General features: G+C 44.9%; 1 long non-coding RNA gene across 4 annotated transcripts in view; it reads right to left on the reverse strand.

The window, feature by feature from the left end:
* Nucleotides 1-10021, reverse strand: part of LOC139364363 (uncharacterized) — a 20225-nt gene extending 10204 nt beyond the window's left edge. Inside the window, exons 1-4 of one of the 4 annotated variants that reach the window (XR_011626075.1) lie at nucleotides 9747-10021; nucleotides 8779-8941; nucleotides 2483-2619; nucleotides 605-816 (exon numbers count right to left, since the gene is read on the reverse strand). This is a non-coding gene — a long non-coding RNA (uncharacterized lncRNA). Of the gene's footprint in view, nucleotides 1-604; nucleotides 817-1286; nucleotides 1365-2482; nucleotides 2620-8778; nucleotides 9590-9746 lie in introns of those variants that run through there. The other 3 variants (XR_011626076.1, XR_011626074.1, XR_011626073.1) reach the window with 3 other exon arrangements.
* Nucleotides 10022-10470: the final 449 nt, after the last annotated feature.

Genomic DNA, 10470 nt, shown 5'->3' on the forward strand with positions numbered 1-10470 from the left:
ACTGGTGTTTGCAGAAGTGAGCAGCCACCATTCCTTCCAAGTTGACCTTCTGGGGCTCAGGGTCTCCAGCTAGTGGCTGTCGGGGGGGGCGGTTCAGAGCCCCCTGAGAAATGGAAGCTCTCATTCTGGGAGCGGGGCCTGTGTGTTCCTTTGCAGGTGGCCGTTGTAGAGGGGCTTGCAAGCCTTGTGAGGGCCCTGTGGCTTCTGGGCCTACAGATTCCTCTTCCTTGCTATGAGCCTGCACCCCCAAGGGATACCTCACGTGCCTCAGGCCCCACTCAGGGAAAGCAGGTACCAGCCTCAGCTTCCTCCCTGCTGGGTTGAAAGGCAAGGTCAGAGCCTAAGCCACCAGCGGCACCTTCGTGCGTGCCACTCAAGAGTTATTTGAAGCGAATGAGCCACAGAAGCAGAAATGCCTGTGTTCCTGATTGTTTATTAATGGGGCACAGCAGGAAGTTCGTTTCCATCTGGAATTAGCAGCACCACCAGTTGCCACTCTTTTTTCCCCTCAGGGAACTGTTTAAGACCCAGGATCAAGCCAGTGCGCATTCCAAGACCAGGCTAAAAGCAGCAACAAATAGAGAAAAAAAGTATATAGTCTTACCAGTCACCACCACGCAGCTGGGCTGGGAATCCAGAAGATGAAGTGGGAGCTCGCGTTACGCTTCCTGGGTCAGGTGGCAGGTGGGTGGCCGGGCTCTGCGCACTCTGCAGGCCTGGCCGCGTGCTGGCCGTGGGGTCGCTATGGAGCGGGAGCCCAACTCCTCCCGGCCGCCGGGCTTCCGTAGCGTTCTGGGCCCCGAAAAGGCCAAGGATCTGGGGGAGAGTGTTAAGGCGATGCCCCTTGAAAGCAGAACTATGAAGCTTAGGACAGCGGGTCGGAGCGCCAGCAGGGACTTTCTGGACATTTGGGCGTGGGTCAGTTTGTTGTTCGGGATGGTTCAAAGGTGAGCTAAGGGTTTGGCCACCAGCTGTCCTGGTTTGCCTGGGATGGAGGGGTGTCTGGGACGGGACACTAGAATGTGCTCAAAGGGGTGCCGTCCTGGGCACTGTGGGCTACCCTGTACGTCGTTTATTTAGAACTTATTTTTTCCTCTTTAGTAATCCCCGCTCCCTGCCAGAGCCCCTCATTGTGTTTGGCCATTATGATTTGGTAAAATTTGATTGCTCTGGAAACTGATTCCACAAAATATGTGAGATGTGAGCAGGAAAAAAAAAAAAAAGAAAGAAAGAAAACAAGAAAAGAGAAAGAAAACAAAACCATAGTTGAATCTTATGGCACCTGCCTTTAAAATATTGATTGCAAGCACCGCTGCCTAGGAGCTGTGGGTCCTCAGGGAGGTTAACCTCTGTGCTCAGGTTTCCTGTTTTGGGAAACGAGAATCACAGCACCGGATCATGTATGGATTCTTTCTGTGCCCCCGGCACTGTCCCCAGCTTCATCAGCCCTGAGGGACAGAGGCTTGCCACCTAGTTAGTGTCTGTGCAGGCTTGGTAGCTCTGCACTCACCACCCTGCGTTCTGCCTGCGAAAAGTGCTTGCTTGACACTCTGCTGGACTCCTTAAATGTGCCACTGACAGTGAGCCACAGCCGTGGCATGCCACCTGGCTCTGCAGACAGTCCTCCTCTTTTTGTGTCAGAATAACCGAAAAAACTAACATTTGGGGCTATCCCCTCTACTGAAGAAGCTGTTATACAACATCTTGATCTTTCAGAGAATACTATTAAAAAAAAAAACAAAACAACTTTTGGCCAGGTGCATTGGCTCATGCCTTTAGTTTCAGCATTTTGAGAGGCCAAGGTGGGAGGATAGCTTGAGGCCAGGAGTTCAAGATCAACCTGGGCAACATGGCAAGACTGCGTCAATTAAATTTTTTAAAAAGTGGTGTGTGCCCGTAGTCCTGGCTACTCAGGGAGGCTGTCGCAGGAGGATCACTTGAGCCCAGGAGTTCGGGGCTACAGTCAGCCATGACTGTACCTCTGCACTCTACCCTGGGTGACAGAGCGAGACCCTGTCTCTAAAAATATTCTCAAGAACTTTTTTTTTTAAATGAAAAATACTATTTTTCCAAAGTTGTATAATAAGAGGAAGAAGAGCCATAATTCTCTGTTCCCATCTAGGCCTGGGTAGGAGAAGCTCCCTTCAGGAAAGCAGGCAGAGCCTCTCAAGCACCCTGCGGCCTCTAGAAAGCTCAGTGTGACAGCAGGACCACGTGGCTGCATCTTCTGAATTGTCCTCCTGATATAAAGCGCTCCCTTTTAATTGGGATCACCTCCAGGGATTAGACCCCACTTGATGGCTTTCTGGGATTCTGAACCAGGCTCAGTTCCCTTTAATTGGCTCCTGGTGTGGGCTGCAGGCTTCTTTATAGCCAACAACAGGTGGGAAGTGCCATTTGCTCCCACTGGTCTCCCACTCCCTGCCCTGAGAAGCTGGGGCCCACCTTGTGTTGAGTGGGATGCAGAGGACTTTGGACTTGCCTTATTTCATGGAAGTTACCCAGTTTCTCACATTCCCTGAGGCACTTGTGGACTTGGTCTCAACCTCCTCTGGTGAGCAGCTCTCCTGGCTCCTATCATTTACCTAGTTCCATCATGGGGGCTTGGCTTCCCCTGCACTGTTAAAGGAAGAGATTGGGTCATTAAGAAATGCCTACTTTTTTTTTTTTTTTTTTTTTTGAGACGTAGTCTTGCTCTGTCGCCCAGGCTGGAGTGCAGTGGCGTGATCTCAGCTCACTGCAAGCTCCGCCTCCCCGGTTCAAGCAATTACCTGCCTCAGCCTCCCGAGTAGCTGGGGTTATAGGCACCTGCCACCACTCCTGGCTATGTTTTATGTTTTTCGTAGAGACAGGGTCTGACCATCTTTGCCAGGCTGGTCTTGAACACCTGACCTCATGATCCACCTGCCTTGGCCTCCCAAAGTGCTGTGATTACAGGCGTGAGCCACAGTGCCTGGCCAGAAATGCCCACATTTGTAAAGTTGGTTGCTGCTAGGGTCCAACTCCGCTGTCAGCATTCACCGATGGGATCTGGGAATGGGAACCTATGTTTAGGCAGACTCCCTAAGTGCTAAGACTGCCCATCTTTAACCATACTACTTTTCTGATAACAAAGTTGAAATTTTCATCATTACTATTTTTTTGATTTGACATGAGCTATTCTTATTTTAACTAAACTGGAATCTGTCCTGGAGTTTTCACTTTCCTGTAATTCACTTTTTTTTTTTTTTCTGTTCTGAAACTTTCTCTAATTTTGAAATTAATAGAAAAAGAGAACAACAGATATAAAATACTTTACTTAGTCACAGCGATATGTCTATTTTTGTATTCATTCACCTCCCCTCTTCCCACACGAGAAACCCCCAGCACATTCCTATTTTCTGGAAAGAAAATAGCTCCGAGAAGTATGGATTTTGAGGTTCAACATCTGCACTTTTATTTCTTTTTTCATTGTGAAAACAAATGGTCTCTAAGAGTTGATGTCAAATACAGTCTTCAGGCCGATGAAATACAGTAAGCCTGAGAACGAATAAGGCAACTAAATGGAGCTGTTTTATTTAACAGAAAGCACAGTGATCTTCCTTACAAGCTGGATTCCCGAGAGGAAAATGTTTGTCATCAGATTGGACTCTAGGATTAAGAGGGCAAGGTGCGACCCTCTTAGGAGGGTCTTTGAGACAGAGTCTTACTCTGTGGCCCAGGCTGGAGTGCAGTGGTGTAATCTCGGTTCATTGCAACCTCCGCCTCCCAGTTCAAGCGATTCTCGTGCCTCAGCCTCCTGAGTAGCTGGGATTACAGGTGCACACCACCACACCCAGCTAATTTTAGTAGAGACAGGGTTTCACCATATTGACCAGGCTGGTCTCAAACTCTTGACCTCAAGTGATCTGCTTGCCTCAGCCTCCTAAAGTGCTGATATTACAGGCGTGAGCCACTACACCCAGCCTACGTTGCAGGCTTTGTGGGCCAGGTGCAACTTGGCTATTGCAGTGTGAAAGCAGCAATAGATAATATGTAAGTGAATGAGTGTGACTGAATTCCAATAATTATTTATAGATGCTGAATTTTGAATTTAATATAATGCTGATGTGACATGAAATAGTCTTCATTGGATTTTTTCAGCTAGTTACAAGTGTCGAAACTATTCTTAGCTCTTAGGCTGTACAAAAACGGGCAATGGGCTAAATTGGGGCTGTGAGCTGTCATTTGTAAAATCTTGCACTCTTTTAGGGGACACGATATGGCTGCTGATATGCTGACCTTATGGTATCCAATTAACAAATATTCAATAAAATGAGTAAATAGATTATAATTAAAATGGAAACAAGAACTAAAAGTGATTCTGAATATTTCATCAAAAAACCCATTGCTTTCTCTTTTTTGTTAGGTTCATCCGGTGTTAAATTAGAAGAGCAATCAGAATAGGCATGGCCAAAGTTTCGTTTTCAAAATTATACTATTTATGATGTGTACTAGGAATTAACAGAAGCAGTTAGTACAATTAATTTTTTACAAGTAATTATTTTACAAACAATTTTTTCCTAGTACAATTAATTTGTTAAAAATTTGGTAAGAATATTCTCCCACCTCCCAGCACTCCAACCAGGATGTGAATTTGCTGATTGTTCAAGGTGGGATCTGGCTGCTGTGCCCAGGTAGGTTAGGAACCTGAAGCTCTAATTCATCTTCTTGGAGGTACTGGACACTGTACATTCATGTTTTTAAACTTTATACTGAAGCATGCTTCTCAAATTCTTACACCATTTACTTTTTAAAATTAAAAACTTGAGGCCGGGTGTGGTGGTTCATGCCTGTAATCCCAGCACTTTAAGAGGCTGAGGCAGGCGGATCACTTGAGGTCAGGAGTTCAAGACCAGCCTGGCCAACATGGTGAAACCCCATCTCTACAAAAAAATACAAAAAATAGCCAGGTTTGGTGGCAGGCACCTGTAGTCCCAGCTACTCAGGAGGCTGAGGCAGAAGAATTGCTTGAGCCCAAGAGGCAGACGTTGCAGTGAGCTAAGATTGTGCCATTGCACTCCAGCCAGGCGACAGACAGAGTGAGACTCCGCCTCAATCAATGAATCAATCAATAAAATTAAAAACTTGAAGCCAGGCATGGTAGCATGCTCCTGTATTCCCAGCTACATAGGAGCTTTTCCCAGCTGTTGAGAGAAGATCACTTGAGCCTGGGAGGTCAAGGCTGCAGTGAGCTATGATCTCTCTACTCCAGCCTGAATGGGAGGGCAAGACCCTGTCTCTAAAAATGAAAAAAATAAAAAATAAAAATGAAAAAGACGAGACTTTTATAACTTTCTGAAACAACCATTCAAAATGGTTTTAAAACCATCAAGAAATTGGTTTGCTGGGATCATCTTCAACATCCCGTAGGAAAATGATATTGAAGATACTGGAATTTACAGCTTCACTTGTGAATTCTGAATTAATAGTTTTGAAAATGGATGTTTTAAAATTCCTGGCAGGGTCAGGTATGCTGGTTTGCACTTATAATCCTAGCACTTTTGGAGGCTGAGGCAGACGGATCACTTGACGTCAGGAGTTCGAGACCAGCCTGGCCAACATCATGAAACCCCATCACTATTAAAAATACAAAAATTAGCTGGGTGTGGTGGTGCACACCTGTAGTCCCAGCTACCTGGGAGGCTGAGGCAGGAGAATCGCTTCAACCAGAGAGGCAGAGGTTGCAGTGAGCCGTGATGGCACGACTGCACTCCAGCCTGGGTGACAGAGCCAGACTCCGTCTCAAAAATAAAAAATAAAAAATAAAATTCCTGGCAGTTTTCTATGATATATCACAAGGTGATATTTCTCTTACATTTTGTAGGAGAAGGACTTGTCTTTATTTTTCTTCTGTCTTATATTTTTCCCTTAGATTTTTGCTAAGTCTTGATCACTTTTTTTTTTTAGGGACTACAGCTCCTTGACTGCAAAGTAACAACTGTTGCAAAAGGAAGTTTTCTACTTGTTAAAAGCCAGTAGCTTGTTAGCCCTGTTGTTTAAATACTGGATTTTTCTTTCAAATTTCACAAATATCTTAGGAATGACTGGAACATTTGTGTTCTTAACACTGAGGAAATCCTTGTGTAGACAAATGAGGCCAGATGGAGGGTGCAGCAGAGAGCTTAATATCCTCCTGGAATGGAAGGAGGGGGCCATATTAAAACATGCTCCAGGCCTTCCAGGGGCCCCTATTTTCCAGTATACACACATAAGAGGCATTTTTCTTTTTTCCTTGATTGGGGCCAAGGGTAATTTTTGTGTCAGAAGTGAGTGCTAAGTGGCTGAGTAGGTGTGAGGAAGGCTTAGAGATCCAGCTTATTTATAGACAATCTGATTATAATATTTACGATCATTGATTTTTAAAAACTACTGGACCTCTTCAAAATGGTTGGATATGAGACTGGTATATACTGAAGCTAATAGCTTTCTCTTTTTAAAGAGATAGTGTCTCTCTCTGACGACACACAGGCTGGAGTTGGAGTACAGTGGCACTATCAGAGCTCACTGCATCCTCAAACTCCTGGGCTCAAGCGATCCTCCCACCTCAGCCTTCTGTGTAGCTGGGATCACAGGTGTGTGCCACCATGCTTGGCTAATTTTTTAATTTTTTCTTTTTTGTAGAGATGGAGTCTTGCTATGTTGCCCACGCTGGTCTTGAACTCTTGGCCTCAAGCGATCCTCCTGCCTTGGCCTCCCGAAGTGTTGGGATTACAGGTGGGAGCCACCTCTCAGGGCCTAAGAGTTTTCTTATATATCAGCAATAACTAACTCTAATGTAATTGGAGAAAAGAAAGAGCCCATCCATAATACCCTTCAAATATCAGAAATCTCTAGGAATAAACCTGGCAAGAAATGTATGAGATTCCTTTGTGGAAAACTGTGAAACTGGCAGGGTGCAGTGGCTCACGCCAGTAATCTCAGCACTTTGGGAGACCAAGGCAGGTGGATCACCTGAGGTCAGGAGTTCCAGACAAGCCTGGCCAACGTGGTGAAACCCTGTTCTCTACTAAAAATACAAAAATTAGCCAGGCATGCTGGTTCGTGCCTGTAATCTTAGCTATTTGGGAGGCTGAGGCAGGAGAATCGCTTGAACCCAAGAGGCAGAGGTTACAGTGAGCCGAGATCACAGCATTGCACTCCAGCCTAGGCAACAAGAGTGAAACTCGGTCTCAAAAACAAAACCAAAACAAAAAAACTCAAAAAAAGAAAAAGAAAAGAAAACTGGAACTTCAGGAAAAAAATACATAGAAAACCCGAGTAAACCAAAGGATGCTGTGTTCTATAATGGGAAGATTCAAAACTTTAAAAATGTTAATGCAAACTGATGTTAAAGACTAGATGTAACTGGCTTGCCTTCCCAGATATCCAAATATATGCTAAAAGTTAGGGTAATTAAAATAGTGCAGTATTGTTGTAGAATTAGAAAAACTGCCAAACAGCTAGAATGTAAATGAGAATTTAATATATGGTTAAAGAGATAATTCAAATTAGTAGCGGAAAGAATATGCCATTTAATGGTGTGGGAACCATGAGAAATAGTTAGATCCATTCCTTATGCCATATAGGCCAGTAAATTCTGATTGGATTAAAATTCAAATCTGAAAATCAAGACAGTAAAAATACTGGAGGTAAATTTAGAAGAATTATTTTCTAGTTTTGGAGTAGTTTCAAGTTACTCATGTGAGACACAAAACTCGGAAACTAAAAGGAAAACAGGAGGTATTTGACTAATACTTACTTTGGAAATAGGAGTTGAATGAGAAGCAGGGAACTTTTCAGTTCATTATTCTTTATGTATACTGTATACATGCACACACACATATTTTAAAAGAACTGTGCAGGCACTATACATGTAATTTTTTTTTTGAGACAGAGCCTCTCTCTGTTGCCCAGGTTGGAGTGCAGTGGCGCAATCTTGGCTCACTGCAAGCCCCGCCTCCTGGGTTTGTGCCATTCTCCTGCCTCTGCCTCTGGAGTGGCTGGGAGTACAGGTGCCTGCCACCATGCCCGGCTAATTTTTTTGTATGTTTAGTAGACACGGGGTTTCACCGTGTTAGCCAGGATGGTCTCTATCTCCTGACCTGGTGATCCACCCGCCTCGGCCTCCCAAAGTGCTGGGATTACAGGCGTAAAAACTGCGGCTGGCCCTATACATGTAATTTTTTAAAAACAAGAGAACTTTAAAAAATGTAACAAAAACATGCACCAAAAAATGTATACTTCTTCATACCTTGAAGAAATATATTTTACATTTTTACAGCAGACATTAATGAAACTTTAGTCCTGTGTACCTGTGGCTGACTGCCACAATTACTTCAGACTATAACTACGACAGTTATTTCTGTTACTACTTGAGACTGTCACTACGACAGTTATTACTCTTACTACTTGAAACCGTCATTACGAGACTGAACGAAGGGACAAACGTAGAAATGATAAAAAAATAAACTGTTTTAAAGGAAGGGGAAATGGGGAAGAAGAAGGGAGCGCCCTGCTTCTAGTGGGCAAAGGCAGCCCCCCTGAGCTTCCACAGCCCTTGGTATTTATTGGGTAGAATGAGCAGGGAGGAGGCGATAAGATTGGTCAGCTGGCTTGATTGATCACCAGTTCCCATTACTAACAGGCTTCAATTATGTCTAATCATAAAAACACTTGTGCCTGGGTCGTGAATGCCCTCAGCAGTCCTTCTGGGCGGCAGACACGCTTTGTCAGTTTGCCAGCACCCTGCTCTCATGAGAAAGTTTGCTGCTTACTCACGTGGCCTCCAGTGGTATAGTGAGTTGATCACGACCCTCAATCTTTTGGCCTCAAAGAGCCGCCGGCGGGGGTGGGGAGGTGCCAGCCTGCTGAGGCCTTTGGGTTCCTAGGCTTCTGGCATTTTAAAACCACCACTGCATTCCACCTCCTCTTGGATAACACCCTGAAACAGGCCAAGAAGAAATACAGGAGAAAAAATTACCTGCTGTTGTATATTTCTATTTCAAATGAATACTAGCTGAACATTTACTAAATAACATTGTTAGGTATCAGCAAAAGCGGGCTTATAATAGTTGGGTGAGGACAGGGAAAGACTGAAATGGGCAGAAAAGATTACTGGATGTCCTGCAGGTTCAGTGTGCTTTGGCCTATTTTTCAACTGTGTAAATTTCGGCTGCCGCTGCCTTGTCCTCCTCCTCCTCGTCCTCCTCCTCTCTCTCCTCCCTCTCCTCCTGCTTCTCCTCCTTCCTTCTAGTAAGCTTACTGGAGTGAAACATTTTCAAAAAGGGTTAACGCAAATAATTCTTGTCCAAAGAAATAGAAATAATAGAAGTGTGAAGGGGCGTGGGAAGGGGTTGAGATGTGCCCGTTCAGGCCCGGGGCACTGGCGAGGGTGTGCGTGTGAGTGGGGCGTGGGGGCGTTGACGGTTTCTTCTCCCCACAGTGAAAGAGAAATAGTAAATTCTCCTGGGGGCGGTGAATCAGGTGGGAAGGTGGAGCCAACGCTCTTTGCAAACTGTCTGGAGAGCCAGGGGTTGGTAGCAGGGAAGACGGTTCGGTGGTGACTCTGGGGGAGGAGGAGGGGGCGGGGAGCAGGGAGCGGGCAGCGGGGGCAGCCCCGGGGGAGGAATGGGAGAGGGAGGAGGAGGCGAGGGGCACAGGGACAGCCTCCGGGGCTGAGGCCGCCCGTGGAGTCACGGGTAAGGGGAGGGCCAGACACAGGGCCGCCCGCTTCCCTCCCGGCGCACCGCAACAGCTCTTCCCCATGTCTCGGGTTTCAATGGCTCGGCCCACCGGAAAGCTCCTTTATTTTTGAAGGATAATATTGCTGGACATAGAATTATTTGTTGACATTGGTCAGCACTTTGAATATATCATCTAGTATCTTCTGGCCTCCGTGGTTTATGATGAGAAATCAGCTGAGGATTCTTGAATATGACTTGTCTGTCTCTTGTGCTTTCAAGATTCTCTTTCAACAGTTTGATTATGATGTGTCTGGCTATGTATCTCTTTGAGTTTACTCTACTTGTACTTTGTTGAGCATCTTAGATGTGTAGATTAATGTTTTCCATCAAGTTTGGGAAGTTTTGATTCGTTATTTCTTCAAATATTCTTTCCCTTTCTCTGTCTCCCCTCCTTCTGAAGTTCTTCTTATCCATGTCTTGCTTTGTTGCTGATGTCCCAGTGGCCTCCAAAACTGTGTTCATTTTCTTCATTCTACTTTCTTTCTGTTCTTCAAACTAGATAATATCAATTGACCTACCTTCAAGTTTGCTGATACTCTATTCTGCTTCTTCAGATTTTCTGCTCAGCCCCTATAGTGAAATTTTCATTTTAGTTGTTGTACTTTTTAACTCCAGAATTTCAATTTTTCAAAAATATGTGATTTTGATCCTTTTGTGAATATTTGCATTTGGTGAGACCTTGTTTTCATGATTTACTTCAGTTGTTTAGACACACATTCTGTTAGCT

The sequence above is a fragment of the Macaca nemestrina genome, chromosome 7 (genome assembly GCF_043159975.1).
Source record: "Macaca nemestrina isolate mMacNem1 chromosome 7, mMacNem.hap1, whole genome shotgun sequence".
NCBI classification, from domain to species: Eukaryota; Metazoa; Chordata; class Mammalia; order Primates; family Cercopithecidae; genus Macaca; species Macaca nemestrina.